The following is a 17,667-nucleotide window of genomic DNA, read 5'->3' as shown; positions in this document are numbered from 1 at the left end:
GGTCGTAGACATGACTTAGTGACTGAACTGAACGGATGTTCACAGGTGTTAGAAAATCAGCACTAGACATTTTTTTTTCCTAATGGTCATGAGTCTCTTCTGAACACCCTCAATCCTGGTCTATCAGAATGAGGGCACAGACACACTCGGGGAAGACAGTGGCGCTTCGTTCTTACTTTGACAGGGAAAAACCTGGGCCAGTGTGCTCGACAGGGAGAAGGGGATTCAAAGATGTCTTCGTTCCATGGGGTTCGAAGCCTCCACCTCATGACTTGAACTGTGTCAGTGTCCCGGGGTGGTTGTAACAACATACACCAAGCTGGAGGCTTAAACGAGAGACACCCATCCTCCCCTGGGGACCACACATCTGAGGTGAAGGGGTCCCAGGGCTGAGCTCCCTTCACAGTCTCCAGGGGAGGGTCCTCCCCACCTCTTCCAGCTTCTGGGGGCTCAGGGCATCCGTCCCCGGGCTGGAGGCTGCCTCCCTCCCATCTCTGCCTCTGTCTCTACGTGGCTTCTCCTCCGTGTCCATGTCTCTCCTCTCCTGTGTCTTATAAGGACACTGTCACTGGGTTTAGGGCCAGCCAAGAGGACCTCATTTCACACCCTTCACTTCATTAGCTCTGCAGAGACCCTGTATCCTAATAAGTTCCCGTTCCAAGAATCAGAATTTGGAGGACACCGATTCAGCCCAGGGCAGGTGAGAATCAGATTCGGGAGAAGCCGAGAGCCCCAGGGATATCTGTAAGAACCGATGACACTGCCAGACACACGCCTCTCTCAGCAGACCATGTCGCTGCACAGCTGGCAGAGAAGACCGAGTCGGGTCCTGCCTATCGCTGGCCTGACACTTCCTTCCTCCAACAGAAGTTCCCAGAGAACTAGACACTCATCTTTGCTGAAAAAAGCCCAAGAACACGCACCCAACACCCACCGTGTTGGGGGAACTCAGGACTTCCCAGCAGCTAAAAAAGATACACTTCACTCTTGCTCTCTCTTTATCTGGTTTGCGTGTCAATTCGAGATGTTACCTTAACCTCCCAGACGGTCGCTCCTTGTCCCCGAGAAGTGACATCTCTTCTTCATCAAGTCAGAGGGCGACTCTGAGGCTTCCAGGAAACCCACACTCTCGGCAGGCACCGTCTTTGATCTCTGGAATCTGTGATTCTGTCCTGTGTGTGTGCAGCTCCTGTGATCGCAACAGATTTGGGAGGAAAAAAAAAGTCAGCGAGTATACACTGGGAAAAGGGACCTCTTTCACTGGCAGCTGCCAGAGCTGTGAGCAGCTCTTTAAACAAGCAAAAGTGTGCTTTTTGTAAAGCCTGGCTTCCAGGAGAGGGGGAAAAGAAAGTTAAAAAAAAAAAAAAAAGCATATTTCTGTTGCAGCAGGAAGGTCAGGTTAGTCCTGAGTTGGACTCTTTAGCATGAAGCAGGTACCCTGGTTTGTGTTGGAGAAACACAAGTTACACATCTCTGGTACATAAACATGCTTTTCCATTATCTGGGGCTCCTCTTTATGGCTGATAAAATAAGGTCCCCAGTGAGAAGCAGGGCTTCCCTGGTGGCTCAGATGGTAAAGAATCTATCTGCCATGGAGGAGACCTGGGTTTGATCCCCAGGTTGGGAAGATCCCCTGGAGAAGGGAATGGCTACCCACTCTGGGATTCTTGCCTGGAGAATTCCATAGACAGAGGAGCTTGGAGAGCAGCTACAGTCCGTGGGGTCACAAAGAGTCAGACACAACTGAGCGGCTAACACACAGCCCATGAAAACTTAACCATGCCGTGTTTCGAGGCTCTGTCTCGCTCTCTGCTTGTTTCGCCTTCTGAGACGGCCCACGCTCTGCCTGTGGAGTTTCTCTCTAGATAAAATCACTTCGTACCGAGAAGAAGGAAGGACCTCAAAATAACCAGCAACAGTTGCAATGTGAGCTGCAAGGCACCTCAGCTCCCCAAACGATGATGAGAAGAGTGCTGAGTGTCCAGCCAGTGTGGGGGCAGAGGCTTCTTCTCTGTAGCTGCAGAAACAGAGGTGGCATGCTGGGGTTCCTGGGGGGCTCACCTGTGTAGCAAAACAGGTCCCTTCCAAGACCTCCGCCTCTGGGGGTGCACCCAGGACCTCGAGCCTGGAGACTGCTCATGGGTGGGTGGTAGGAACAGCTGCTGAAGCTCAGAGTGGCTTTGGACGATGCCCAGCTGCCACTCAGCACACGAGCCCCTGCTCCCGGCTAAGTAGGAGCCCCGGCACGCCTGTGACCTTGTTTTATGGGCCTGCCGAGGCCATAGCCCATAAATCTGCCCTGGGCTGCCATAAAATCCCTACATCTCCCCTTCTGTCTCCCAGCTGGGGCCACCTGAGTGAGCTTATCAGACCACCATTCCCACAAAGTTCCTGGCAAAGGCGGGGACAGGGATGGGCCACTGTCTGGAGAGGATGGCCAGCTCTTTTGTTTGTGGAAGGCAGTGCCCCCGAGATGAGAGACAGGAGAGCCCCTGAGAGTGAGTCTGAACAGCATGGAGGTTTGCCTGACAATAAAAGTCATAGGGATGCTATAAAACACAGCTAGGAGAAGTGAATCTGGGCTCTAGAAAGAAGGCTAAACTGTTAACCCACACAGGAAAATTTGCCTGCCAAGCTGCGATGCTGGGGAGAAAGGGGGGTGCCCAGAAGGAGATCCTGGTGTCGAGTATCTTGGGCACCCTAAGGGCATCTGGAAAGTGGATGTTGAAATGGAAAATCATATACATGCGTTCAAGGCAGCACGAGTCACAACAGCCAAAATGTAGAGGCAACCCAAGTGTCCTTGGCTGGATGGATGGATAAATTGATGAGTGGATGGATGGATGGATACATGGATGAGTGGATGGATGGACAGATACATGGATGAGTGGATGGATACATGAATGAGTGGATGCATGGATAGATACATGGATGGGTGGATAGATGGATGGATACATGGATGGGTAGATGGATGGATGGATACATGGATGGGTGGAGGGAGCGATGGACAAATGGATGGGTGGATGGACAAATGGAAGATGGATGGGTTGATAAATGGATGATGGATGGGTGGATGGATGATGGATAAATGGATGCTGGATGGGTGGGTTGGTGGATGAATAAATGGATGGATGGATGGATGATGCATGGCTGGAATGGTGGATGGGTGATGGACGGATGGATGGATGGATGGATAAATGGGTGATAAATGGGTGATGGATGGGTGGGTGGGTGGATGAATAAATGGATGTATGTATGTATGGATGGATGATGGATGGATGGATGGATAAATGGATGGTGAATGGGTGGGTGGATGGTTGATGGATCGGTGGGTGAATGGATAGATGATGGATGGATGGGTGGATGATGGATGGATGGTTGCATAAATGGATGGATGGATGGAGAGGGAGGGAAGGAGAGGGGTATGGAAAGGGAAACATACCAACAAACTCAAACCCATTCCCCCACTTGGATTTTTTCTAAAGCCACGATCAGTGACTCAGTGAGCTAGAATAACTAGAAAAGAGTTCATTCAATCTTCTCCTTTTTCAGGTGGGGAGTCTAAGACCTGACTGCATCTAGCCACCCAAAGATATTTGAAAATAGGTCTTCAAGCAAAAAGTGGCTTATGCATGTTTGTAGCAGCATTATTCACACGGTCTGAAAGGTGGAGAGGTGCTCCGTAGCCAGCTTTGCATGGAGAACTGCCACAGCCTTCTTGCTCCCATGAGGGCCATTGGGCCATCCCCAAGGAGTTTAGCAGGGAGAGGTGGGGAGGAAAGAACCCAAACACGTGCAGCGGAGTGAAGCACCTTGATCAAGCCATTCCTGAAATCTACTTCACAGATGTTCGCAGTACATTAAGCAAATACTTTCTGTGTCACTTTAACCAATTAAGGCTAGGGTATCTATGACTGGTGCCCTAACATCTGCATACCCCACCATCCTTCCTTCTTCCTTAAATCCCAGCTTTGAGAATGGGGTTCCCACTTCTGATGCCATGGCTTAAAAACTACCAGTGTGCCTCAAAAGAGCCTCTCATTTCTAGGACAGCCTGCAGAGCTAGGTGTTTCTTGTTTTCGGGGTGAGATTCCCCTTGGGAGCTGGATCAGCCCTGTATTTGAGGGCACCTTACTGAGCCGTGAGCTTCCCTGGTGGTGCAGATGGTAAAGAATCTGCCTGCATTGGGAGAGACCTGGGTTCAATCCCTGGATCAGGAAGATCCTCTAGAGAAGGGGATGGCTACCCACGCTGGTATTCTTGCCTGGAGAATTTCATGGTGGGCTATAGTCCGTGGGGTTGCAAACAGCTGGACACGACTGAGTGATTATCGCTTTTCCTACAAAGCCGTAGCCTCAGATGATATTGTCAAAAATGCATTCGTGGATGTGAAAACCCTTTCCATGGAAAAAGAACCGTGTCTAATTTCACATCGAGAATGCCACTGAGCTGCAGTTCTATGTCAAAATACATAAACATATAAACGGAAAAAAGAAAACCTTTAAGCATTTTTTATACCATTCTAATTAATTAGAAGACGTGAAGTACTCAGCAGAAAAATGTAGGATTATCCTATGGCCTGATTTTGGATGGAGGAAAAAAAAAACACAACACAACGGCATTGCTTGAATTCTAAACAATGGGAATTTTGTTCCATTTCCATCATTTCACTACTGATTAAACCTGAAAAGGTGAAAGGGAAATAGACCAGCTCGAACACATGCTTTTAAGGATTAAACCCAAGGTTTACATCCTTTGTGAATTCGGTTGTGTGTTGTAAGTGTGTGTGTGTGTGTGTGTGTGTGTGTGTCTGAAAAAGGGAGCTGTCTCATGCCTCCAGATCATAAGAAATATAGACGACAAGGAATTAAGGGGAGAACATGTAAATACAATCACTTAAACCCTGAGCATATTTCAACCGGAATGAGGCGGCACACAGGCGAACAAATTTATCGTAGACTCGGGGAGGCCGTTTTCATGCACTTCTGCTCCGGGAGGCCAGAGGCGCCAGCCAGGGGGAGGTTCAAGGATCGCAGAAACTCCTACTTTTATTTTATTTCCTTTTATTTTTCTGTGGCCGCCTCTGACCCTGCAAAGAAAGACCCGATTCATAGAGAAACTGCAGGCTTACCCTCCTGGACGTGATCCTCATTAACACCCCCCAATTGCAGGCGAGTGTATTTTCAATTTGCTAAATGGCGAATAAAACTTTACAGCCGGGGGGTGCCTAGCCTGTGAGTGGCAGCCCGCGGGCGGTGGAAGCCGCCACCCAGCGCCAATGCCGCGGAAGAAGGCGAGGGGGCCAAGCGGAGACACCCCGGACGTGGTTTAAGCCAGCGGCCGGAGCAGAGAGCCTCAGGGAGGTGGAGGGGGCAGGTCGGCGGGGGCAGCTGGTGGGGAACAGCCATGTCTGTGTCTGCAACAAGCAAGGGCACCAGAACACACACTTGTGTCTGCACTCTGCCCAATAACACGTGCGTGCGTGTGTGCGTGCGTGCATGCGTGCTCAGTCGCTACGTCATGCCCCACTCTCTGCGACACTGTGGACTGTAGCCCACCACGCTCCTCTCTCCATGGGGATTCTCCAGGCAAGAACACTGGAGTGGGTTGTCATGCCCTCCTCCAGGGGATCCTCCCCAGCCAGGGATCGAACCTGTGTCTTCTGTGTCTCCTGCCTTGCAGGTGGGGCGGGTATCAAAAGCTATGAGAACCTAGTGTTTAGCACAGAGAAGTCTGTTCAATGCTCTTTGGTGACATAAAGAGCAAGGAAATCCAAAAAAGAGAGGATGTCTGTATACATACAACTGATTCAGTTTGCTAGACAGCGCAAAGCGGCACGACTTTGCAAAGCAATCATAAAGGGAACGTGAAAAAGTCACTTAGTCGTGTCTAACTCTTTGCATATACTCCAAAATAAGAAATTTTTAAAGAGCCATGATCCAGGTAAGTGTTAATCACTCAGTTTTGTCTGATTCTTTGTGACCCCCGTGGACTGTAGCCTGCCAGGCTCTTCCGTCCAGGGGATTCTCCAGGCAAGAAGACTGGAGTGGGTTGCCATGCCCTCCTCCAGGGGATCTTCCCAACCCAGGGATGAACCCGAGTCTCCTGCACAGCAGGCAGATTCTTTATGGTCTGAGCCACCACGGAAGTCCCCATGATCCAAGGAAGACAGACATCAAACAATGACACAGACACTCGGTACGATTCCCAGGTTCCCCACAGGGCCTGGCACGAGGCGGCCTGGTCATCCGTGTCTGTTCCTCTCCTGCTGCAGAACTGTGTCCGACACGAAAGCCGCTGTTTTCCCGAATGCAAAAACACCGACTTGGGCTGCGTTCTGCAACTGTGCCTCGTGTCTGTGGGCAACAGCACATGCCCCCTCCATGCCCCGCTTTCTGCCGCGCTGTGTTTCTTTAAGAGATCCGGGGTCGGCGGAGATTCCGAGGAGGGGTGCTCCAGGCCTGCACCATGCAGAGCCAACGACTCCCCCAGCCAGATGGCCTCACCCTGTGAGAGGTGGCACCTAGACGCTTATTGCAAAGTGAACACTCATTATTCCGCCGCCACCTAATTGTTATTTTGCCGAGAGAAAAGCCCAAAGTTTGCTCTTAAGAAGGCAGGAACACGATGGTCCTTTCGGGGGTCCCCCCAAGGGAGGGGAGGAATCATCTTGAAAATTTTCCCTGCCCGTTTTTTTTTTTCCCCCAGTGGTTCCATCACATTCAGTTACTCTGCAGAGTGAAGGCCGTGGAAGCAGGGAGGAGGTGATGGGGAGGGTAGGGTGTTGAGATTCCACCCTCTGGCTGGGAGAGAGATCGGTGAGGGTTCTCCAAACTCGCGGCCTTAAAAACCCTTGACAGCCTGACATTCTCACCGCTAAGTGGGAGCGACGGAGGCCCGTCAAGAGCACGCCAGGCTGATGGGGGCTGGCAGGGATCACGCCAGCAGCGTGATGGGAACTGATGACTCCGGGCCCCGTGCACGCAATTGCGCTTCAGTTGTTGCCGCTTCTCTGACGGGCCGAGAGAGGAAGTCGTTCAGAGAAAACCTGTGTTCGCCCCATTTCCACCTCGGTCGTCTTGGAAAGAGGTTGCAAATTGTTTAAACCAAACCCCCCACCCACCCACCACCACCCCAAAATACGGCGGCATGAATACCTCATTATGACAATGAGTTTTGATACATCTTGGGGGAAAAAATTTTTTAAAAAACCGAATAGGCTCCACTGATGGGTTTCAGATGTGGGTGTCCGCCAATGCAGAAAAAGCCAGGCTCGCGATGAAAACACACACACACACACACACACACACACAAATTAAAAGGTGCTGTCACAGGCCTTGCCAGGAGTTTGTCTGTCTGTCTCTCTCCCCATCCCTGTCTTCACCTCTCTCTATCTCTCCATGTCTCACTCTGTCTCCACGTCTGTCTGTCTCTCTCCGTGTCTCTCTTTCTCTCTGCCTCCATGTCTGTCTCAATTCTCCACCTCTCTCCATCTCTCTTTCTCCATCTCTCTGTCTCACGCTCCATCCCTCAGTCTCTTCTTGTCTTTCTCTCTCTGTCTCCGTGTCTCTCTCTCTCCTTTCGGCCTCCCCCTCGAGGATCTAGCTGCGTTAATGAGAGTCTCGGCAGGCCGCACGGGGCCTGTGACCTCTCACGTGCCGGAGCGGTGGAGACCCGCCGCCTCCACCCGAGTGACGGGGAACCGGCTGGATCGGAAGGCTGCCCGAAGTCTGGGGAGAAATGATTTCTGACAAGCCTGAGCTGAATTCCCCCAGCACGGACACGGCCGCCTTCCCCCTCTTCCTTTGCTGTTTTTTTTCCTTAATGGTCCCAAATTGGCTGTTTAATATCTGAGCGCTTAGAGAGTCCCCAAGGATGTGGAAACGGAAGGCGAGGGCCCGGGGCCACCAGAGGGACCCCGCAGCAGGTAAGACGGCTCTGATGACAGGTCCGGGGGGCCCGGCGCCCCCCAGACACATGCCACCCCGGCCGGGGGTTACCTTCAAATACCGCGTAGGAAAAAAATTAACGGAAGGATTTGGGGGGCTTACCTTCCCTCCCTGTCATCCTGCTGCAAAAGAGGCAGTCAATAAATTAAAAGAGAGATGAAATACGGGCCTTTCAGGGCCAGAACCCGTTGACAAAAATGAAGTATGAGACGTGGGGAGAGGGGCCCCGACGGAGTGCTGGCAGGAGAAGGCCCCCTGGGGGTGTTCCGGGGAGCGGTCCTCACACAAGAGCCAGCAAGCCCTGTGCCGTGACTTCGCAGCGGACCTCGGGAGAGAAGTCCCTTCCAGAGAAGACACGCGCTTCCCAGTCCATCATCACACACGCAAATCAGTGTCAAGAAAAGGAATCTGAGAGGAGAACAGTGAGGACCCGGAAAGGGGCTTGCTGCTCGGAAAACTCTGTTAACTCTGTTATGGATCCCTGCATTTCATAAGATACACACCCACGTCCTCACATGGAACTTACCGAGATAGTGAAACTCGCAAAGTCATGTCTGTTTGTGACCGCATGGACTGTAAAGCCCATGGAATTCTCCAGGCCAGCACACTGGAGTGGGTGGCCTTTCCCATCTCCAGGGGACCTTCTGGACCCAGGGATTGAACCCAGGTCTCCAGCACTGCAGGCCGATTCTTTACCAGCAGAGCCACTGGGGAAGCCCAACCGTGAATATGTGCATTCTATAAGGTATAAACCTAAAAACAAAAAGGCATAAACCTCTGTCCAACATCTGGGGGACATGTGTCTACAGAGAAATAGCCCTGTCCTCCTCCTGAGGACCTGTATCTACGGAGAAACACCCCTGTTCTCCTCCTGAGGACCTGTATCCATGTACAAACACCCCTGTCCTCATCCTAAGAACCTGTATCCATGTAGAAACACCACTGTCCTCCTCCTGAGGACTTGTATCTACAGACAAACACCCCTGTCCTCCACCCGAGGACCTGTATCCATGTACAAACACCCCTGTCCTCCTCCTGAGGACCTGCATCTACAGACCAACACCCTGTCCTCATCCTAAGGACTTGTATCTACAGAGAAACACCCCTGTCCTCCTCCTGAGGACCTGTATCTACAGAGAAACACCTCTGTCCTCCTCCTGAGGACCTGTATCTACAGACAAACACCCCTGTCCTCCTTCTGAGGACCTGTATCAATATAGAAACACCCCTGTCCTCCTCCTGAGGACATGTATCTACAGAGAAACATCCCTATCCTCCACCCAAGGACCTGTATCAACATAGACACCCCTGTCCTCCTCCTCAGGACCTGTATCTACAGACAAACACCCCGTCCTCCTCCTGAGGACCTGTATCAATGTAGAAACACCCCTGTCCTCTTCCTGAGGACCTGTATCTATGTAGAAACACCCCTGTCCTCTACCTGAGGACATGTATCTACAGAGAAACATCCCTATCCTCCACCCAAGGACCTGTATCAACATAGACACCCCTGTCCTCCTCCTGAGGACCTGTATCTACAGAGAAACACCCCTGTCCTCCTCCTGAGGACCTGTATCTACAGACAAACACCCCTGTCCTCCTTCTGAGGACCTGTATCAATATAGAAACACCCCTGTCCTCCTCCTGAGGACATGTATCTACAGAGAAACATCCCTATCCTCCACCCAAGGACCTGTATCAACATAGACACCCCTGTCCTCCTCCTCAGGACCTGTATCTACAGACAAACACCCCGTCCTCCTCCTGAGGACCTGTATCAATGTAGAAACACCCCTGTCCTCTTCCTGAGGACCTGTATCTATGTAGAAACACCCCTGTCCTCTACCTGAGGACATGTATCTACAGAGAAACATCCCTATCCTCCACCCAAGGACCTGTATCAACATAGACACCCCTGTCCTCCTCCTGAGGACCTGTATCTACAGAGAAACACCCCTGTCCTCCACCTGAAGACCTGTATCTACAGAGAAACACCCCTGTCCTCCTCCTCAAGACCTGTATCTACAGAGAAACACCCCTGTCCTCCTCCTGAGGACCTGTATCTACAGACAAACACCCCTGTCCTCCACCTGAAGACCTGTATCTACAGACAAACACCCCTGTCCTCCTCCTCAGGACCTGTATCTACAGAGAAACACCCCTGTCCTCCTCCTCCTGAAGACCTGTATCCACGTAGAAACACCCCTGTTCTCCTCCTGAGGACCTGTATCTACAGACAAACACCCCTGTCCTCCTCCTCAGGACCTGTATCTACAGAGAAACACCCCTGTCCTCCTCCTCAGGACCTGTATCTACAGAGAAACACCCCTGTCCTCCTCCTGAGGACCTGTATCTACAGACAAACACCCCTGTCCTCCTCCTCAGGACCTGTATCTACAGAGAAACACCCCTGTCCTCCTCCTCAGGACCTGTATCTACAGAGAAACACCCCTGTCCTCCTCCTCAGGACCTGTATCTACAGACAAACACCCCTATCCTCATCCTAAGGACCTGTATCCATGTAGAAACACCACTGTCCTCCTCCTGAGGACCTGTATCTACGGACAAACACCCCTGTCCTCCACCCGAGGACCTGTATCTATGTACAAACACCCCTGTCCTCCTCCTGAGGACCTGCATCTACAGAGAAACACCCCTGTCCTCCTCCTCAGGACCTGTATCTACAGAGAAACACCCCTGTCCTCCTCCTCAGGACCTGTATCTACAGACAAACACCCCTATCCTCATCCTAAGGACCTGTATCCATGTAGAAACACCCCTGTCCTCCTCCTGAGGACCTGTATCTACGGACAAACACCCCTGTCCTCCACCCGAGGACCTGTATCTACGGACAAACACCCCTGTCCTCCACCCGAGGACCTGTATCTATGTACAAACACCCCTGTCCTCCTCCTGAGGACCTGCATCTACAGAGAAACACCCCTGTCCTCCTCCTCAGGACCTGTATCTACAGAGAAACACCCCTGTCCTCCTCCTCAGGACCTGTATCTACAGACAAACACCCCTATCCTCATCCTAAGGACCTGTATCCATGTAGAAACACCCCTGTCCTCCTCCTGAGGACCTGTATCTACGGACAAACACCCCTGTCCTCCACCCGAGGACCTGTATCTATGTACAAACACCCCTGTCCTCCTCCTGAGGACCTGCATCTACAGAGAAACACCCCTGTCCTCCTCCTGAGGACCTGTATCTACAGACAAACACCCCTGTCCTCCTCCTCAGGACCTGTATCTACAGACAAACACCCCTATCCTCATTCTAAGGACCTGTAACCATGTAGAAACACCACTGTCCTCCTCCTGAGGACCTGTATCTACAGACAAACACCGCTGTCCTCCACCCAAGGACCTGTATCCACGTAAAAACACCCCTTTCCTCCTCCTGAGGACCTCTATCTACAAACACCCCTGTCCTCCACCCGAGGACCTGTATCTACAGAGAAACACCCCTGTCCTCCTCCTGAGGACCTGTATCTACAGAGAAACACCCCTGTCCTCCTCCTGAGGACCTGTATCTACAGACAAGCACCCCTGTCCTCCTCCTGAGGACCTGTATCCACGTAGAAACACCCCTGTTCTCCTCCTGAAGACCTGTATCTACAGAGGAACACCCCTGTTCTCCTCCTGAAGACCTGTATCTACAGAAAAACACCCGTGTCCTCCACCTGAGGACCTGTATCTACAGAGGAACACCCCTGTCCTCCACCTGAGGCTCCTTCACCTTACAGTATTAATTCCCTCTCTCACCATCATGACTTTACGATGGAGAGAAGTGACTTATCAGTTACCACTCGTGATCCAGTCAGCTTGACCTCATGTTTTGCAATCTCCCTGCTTTTATTTGTGACTTCTCTGGAAACGGAGTTTATCAAGGCTTGTACCCATGAAGACTGCCCTCTTGTTTCTCCCTAAGAAGACTGCACAAAGAATTCCTTCAGATCCCAGCGCTTGTCCCCCAACGATCCCGAGTTTCCGAGGTCCGCCTGCCCGCCAGTCACTTGAGTATAAGCTTCATGTCAACGCTCTCGAAACGTTACCCGCTCCTAGCGGGCTGTGCCCACGAAGGGAGACAGTCACGGAGAATGGAAAGTCTCCTTGGAGTGGCAGAATGCGTGTCAGTGTCCCCCGCTTCCTATCGCCAGGGCCCCTCCACTTTCTGTGGTGGCAGCCCCAGCACCCCGGCCCCTCCTGAAGGAAACACCTGTTTTTTTCTGTACCCCGGGGGCTGAGCTCTGCCCAGGTGCCTCCATCCCCTCCTCCTCGGTCTCCCGGGTCACCTCGGCCAACAGGTGTTTTCCCTCAGAATCGGCTCTCGTCTGCATTCAGCCCAGGAGTCACAGGCCTGCGGGGTCAGGGGTCAAACGCAGCTGCGCGGATCCCCCCGGGGGGCCGAGGCTTACCAGGTGTTTAATATTATCAGCCCTCATTTGCCGAGAGTCTGACGGCGTGTTCTCCGCGGTCCCAAATAAATTTAACGAGAGGAACTTTCAAAGCCTGCTTATTAGAGCGTCTGCTCAGTGGACGGGCCGGTTAACGGTAATTCGAGGAGGCAGGTGGACCCTTTCTGAGAGGGAACACATACGCTCCGCAGCCTGGCCCCATTTGCGGTAATTTTGGGGTCTCATTTCCATTTGTAAGGAAGATAACTACTTACACATGGAAGCAATAAATAAGAGAAGTCATTAAAATTTCTCTCATTTAGGAAAAAAAAATCTTAATGAAGTAATATCTTTGCCAGGGCAGGCAGAAATGTAAATTAGACATAGGAACGAAACCTATTAAAGAGAATTGCTGTGTTGCTAGTCTTTTTTTTTTTTTAATCTAATGAATTTATGAATTGTTGGTTGTTGGGTCACAGACTTGGTTAATTTCCGACGTGTTTAGCTCGGCTGGAAGGAGGAGGGAACAGGCTGCCTAGGAGCCCATAATGCTGAGTCCGTTAGTGAGGTCTTGCTCATCAGAACACAGATGCCAATGGCGGGGGCCCGATGTTAAAAGATGCAGGTTCGTGCTTTTCGACTCTGGGGTTTTTTTTTTCCCCTCCGTCATCTCTCAGTTGTCATGAGAGAACTGAAACAGCAGAAGGCACGGCCCACCTGCTCCACCGGCCAGCTAATTATAAAGTTTATGACGAGGCTCTGCTAATGTCTTGTCACCCACTCCTCCTAGCGGGATGTGCCCATGAAGCGAGACGGTCACTGAGAAATGCATCGGGTGGTTATTTCCGAACAGAGGGAAATGCTGAACGGAACAGGAATCTAATTTAGGGGTCCCTGGGCGGCTGTGTAATAAAAAGAGAGGTTTCTCCTACACCACCGGGGCTTATGTGGGGACTTGAAAAGCCCTTTGCTTGAACCTGCAGGAGAAGGGCTGCCGTGGGTCTCAGCAGAGTTTCAGGGGGGTGAAGCTGTGTGCACCCCTTCACCAAAACTGGGTTGGGCAAGATTCTGGTGTCTGGAAGTATGTGATCTCTGTGAGGTTCCTGGAGGTCGAGGTTTTTGTCAGGAACAGCCAGCACATGTGTCTGAGCCACCCAGGGACCATGCTGACCTCCCAGAGATGTGATCACTTGGAGACCCTTGACTGAAGCTTCAATGATCCCTCATTCCCCTGTGATCCAATAGCTGTGCATGAGTAATGTGTCATGGCTTTTCATGGAAACCTGGTCCTAAAAGTAGAAATAGATTCTGGTCTTAGTGAATGTTGGAGGCTGAATTCTGTCTCCCCCAGATTCCTACATGGAAGTTCTAAACCCCTAGGACCAAAGGATGTGGTTGGATTTAGAGATGGGTATCTAAAGGGGATCAAAGTAAAATGAGGTCACTAGGGTGGGTCCTGAACCCGCAGGACTGGGATCCTTAGAAGAAGAGGAAATCAGGTGGCAGACACACACAGAGTGACGAACACCGATGACACAGGGAGGAGATAGCCGTCTACACATTCAGGAGATAGGTAAGCCCTGCAGACACCTCGATATCTATCCTATCTCCAGTACTGGAAGCCAACATGCTGTTGTTCAGTCACCAGGTCATTATTGACTCCTTCCAACCTCATAGACTTCAGCATGACAGACTTCCCTGTCCTTCACTATCTCCTGGAGTTTACTCAGACTCAAGTCAATTGGGTCGGTGATGCCAAGCAACCATCTCCACCTCAGTCACCCCTTTCTCTTCCTGCCCTCAATCTTTCCCAGCATCAGGGTCTTTTTGAATGAGTTGTTCCTTCACATCAGGTGGCCAAAGTATTGGAGCTTTAGCATCAGCCCTTCCAATGAATACTGGGGCTTGATTGTCTTTAGGATTGACAGCTTTGATCTCCTTCCTGTCCAAGAAACTATCAAGAGTATTCAAGCACCATTCTTTGGCACTAAACTTTCTTTATGATCGAGCTCTCACATTTATACATGACTACTGAAAACAGAATAGCTTTGACCATACAAACCTTTGATGGCAAAGCGATGGCTCAACTTTTTTGTAATGACATAAGATGTGATATTTAAGAGATAAAATCTGACAGAACCTAAGGGTAGATGAGGTAAAATCTGACAGAAATTACGGGTTTTGAGGTAAAATCTGAGAGAAATGAGGGGGTTCTGAGGTAAAATCCGACAGAAAGATGGAGGTTCTGTGGTAAAATCTGACAGAAAAGGATTTTCTAAGGTAAAATCTAACTGAAAGTATAAGTTTCTGATGTAAAATTTGACAGAAACTAGGGGGTTCTGATTTCAAATTTGATAGAAACTAGGGGTTCCGATGTAAAATGTGACAGAATGATGTTCTAAGGTAAACGCTAACAGAAAGTAGGCATTTCTGAGGTGATATCTGACATGAACCATGAGGTTGTAAGGTATAATCTGAGAGTCTAGTGGGTTCTGAGGTAAAATCAGACAGAAATTAGGGGGTTCTGATATAAAATCTGATAGAAACTAGAGACTTCTGTGGTAAAATCTGCAAGAAACTAGGTGATTCTGAATACTACAGTATTCTGTGGTAAAATCCAACCAGAAGACAAGGTTCTGAATTCAGATTTGACAGAAAGGAGGTCTTTGTTATCACCCAAAATTCTGAGGTAAAATCTGATAGAAAATAGACGTTTCTGAAGTAAAATCTGGTTGAAAGAAGGAGGTTCTCAGGTAAATCTGACAGAAAGTAGGAAGTTCTGAGGTAAAATCTGATTGAAAAAGGAAGTTCTCACATAAAAATTCATAGAATACAGAAGGCTCTATGGTAAAATATGACAACAAGAAGCCGGTTTCAGGTACAACCTGAAGTTCTGATGTGAAATGTGAACATCGAATGAAGTTCTGAGTTAAAGTCTAACAGAAATAGGGAAGTTCTGAGGTTAAATCTAAGGTTCTGTTGTGACATTGGACAGAAAGAAGGATGGTTAGAAGACTGGTCAAAGGATTCTTGAGTGTGGTAGTGTTTCATGGAATTTTCATGAGGGAGGTTATGAGGGGATGATGGAATTTTGAGAGATGTATGGTGACAGGGATTTCTGTGAAAATTAAAGAGGTTATTCTAAGAATAGGAAAATAGAGGTCATCTAATCGATGAGTGGTGAGAACGTTTTCTGAGTAAAAATGTCTGAGGGAATTCTGCGAGAAACAAGTTGAGTGAGGTCTCTGACATTGGGAGGATGTGAGGAAATTCTTAGAGGAGAGTGAGAGGTAATTCTGAGGAGGGGAGTGATTGGAATTCTGATGAAGGTTAATGAGGTCATCAGTGTGGGCCCTGATCCCATAAGACTGGGGTCGTCATAAGAAGAGATCAGGATATAGACACACACAGAGGGATGACAGTGTGAAGACACAGGGAGGACGGGGCCGACTACACACCCACCAGAGAGACCTCAAGAGGAGCCAGCCCTGCCCACACCTGGATCTCAAATTCCACCCTCCAGCATGCGGAGGAATAAATGTGATGTTTGAGCCACCCCGTGTGGTATTTACTCTGCTGCCTTGAGCAAAACATACCCTGCTAAACATGCCTGGATTTTCCAGAGTCATCGAGGGAGAGTTCACCTTGTTCCATGGAGAAGAGATGGCTGGGTTACAGAGCGGCTGGTGCTGGAAATGGGGTCCATTCTTCGGCTCCATCCAGGCGGAAGGTGTGCCGACAACTGCATAATGACTGGAAAGGGAAGTGGAGTCCGGTTCTTCCTGGAGAGGAGGGTGTGCTCTTCTCGGCGGGGGGAGCACTCTGGCTGTCCCATGTCCTCAGCGTGCTTGGTGTCGATGAAGTCTCTTCTCAATGAACAGACCAGGAATCCAGAGACCAATTGGCAGCTCTGTCCACACACACAGGTGGTGCTGGTGGTAAAAAAATCTGCCAGCCAATATAGGAGACGAGAGACATGAGTTCGATCCCTGGGCGGGGAAGATCCCCTGGAGGAGGCCACAGCAACCCACTTCAGTATCCTTGCCTGGAGAATCCCGTGGACAGAGGAGCCTGGTGGGCTACAGTCCATGGGGTCACAAAGGGTCGGGCAGGTCCGTTACGACTCACACACACACACACACACACACACGTGATTGGTTTATGTTTCAGGCTTCCTCGGATGAGAAACATAGTCACAAAAGCGATACATACGGTCTGGAGGTCAAAGGGGGCAGTCCGGGTTGACCTGGCTTGGAGATCCCACGTGCAGTGTGGTAAATAAAATAAATAAGTAACTAATTTGAAAAACAACAAAACAGATGATCAACAAGGACCTACTGTATAGCACAGGGAACTCTGCTCAATATTCTGTAGTAACTAAACGGGAAAAGAAGAGACACTTGTCTGTATCTAAGTGAGTCACTTTGTACCTGTAACTAAAACAATGTTGTGAATCAACTCCATTCCAATATAAAATTTAAAAAATTTTCCAAATGAAATAAAGTAGCTTTATTTATGCTCCCAGACATGTGAAACTGGCATCTGGTCCCCCACGTTCATTGAAGTCTTATTCATAATAGCAAGATACGGAAAAAAATTCAAGTGTCCGTGGTGTAGATACGCAACAGAATGGTATTCAGCCTTGATAAAGGAGACTGCCATGGCTCTCTGCGACCCCATGGACTGCAGCCCACCAGGCTCCTCTGTCCCTGGGATTCTCCAGGCAAGATTACTGGTGTGGGTTGCTATTCCCTTCTCCAGGGGATGTTCCTGACCCAGGGCACACCTCTCGTGAAAAATCTCAATCTGACTGCAGATTTTGCACAACAGGTGTCCCTGAAATACATTTCTTTATGTCAAAGTATCTTTGGAGCCATTAATTCCCCACCCTGTAAAACCATCGACATCAGATGTCCATGGGTGTCTTCCAAGTGCAAATAAGACAGATGAAAATACCCAGAAGGGAACATCTCCAGCAGATTTTCTTGTGCATCTGGACATCCATCCATGACCCCAAAATGCATATTTGAATACAAGAGACAATGACAAACACTGGTTTCTTCCTGGGGTGCTCTTGCAGGCAATAGGTGCATTGTGAAGGAACTTTCCTCTAAGCGCTCAGAATGGCGAAGATCTCGTAGCCCTATTTCGTTGCTCAGTCACGAAGTCATGACCAGTTCTCTGAGACCCCAAGGACTGCAGCATGCCAGGCCTCCCTGTCCATCACCATCTCCCAGAGTTTGCTCAAATTCATGTCCATCGAGTCAGTGATGCCATCCAACCATCTCGTCCTCTGTTGTCCCCTTCTCCTCCTGC

This window comes from Bos javanicus, chromosome X (genome assembly GCF_032452875.1).
Source record: "Bos javanicus breed banteng chromosome X, ARS-OSU_banteng_1.0, whole genome shotgun sequence".
NCBI lineage: Eukaryota > Metazoa > Chordata > Mammalia > Artiodactyla > Bovidae > Bos > Bos javanicus.
Note: the sequence above shows the minus strand (reverse complement) of the source record.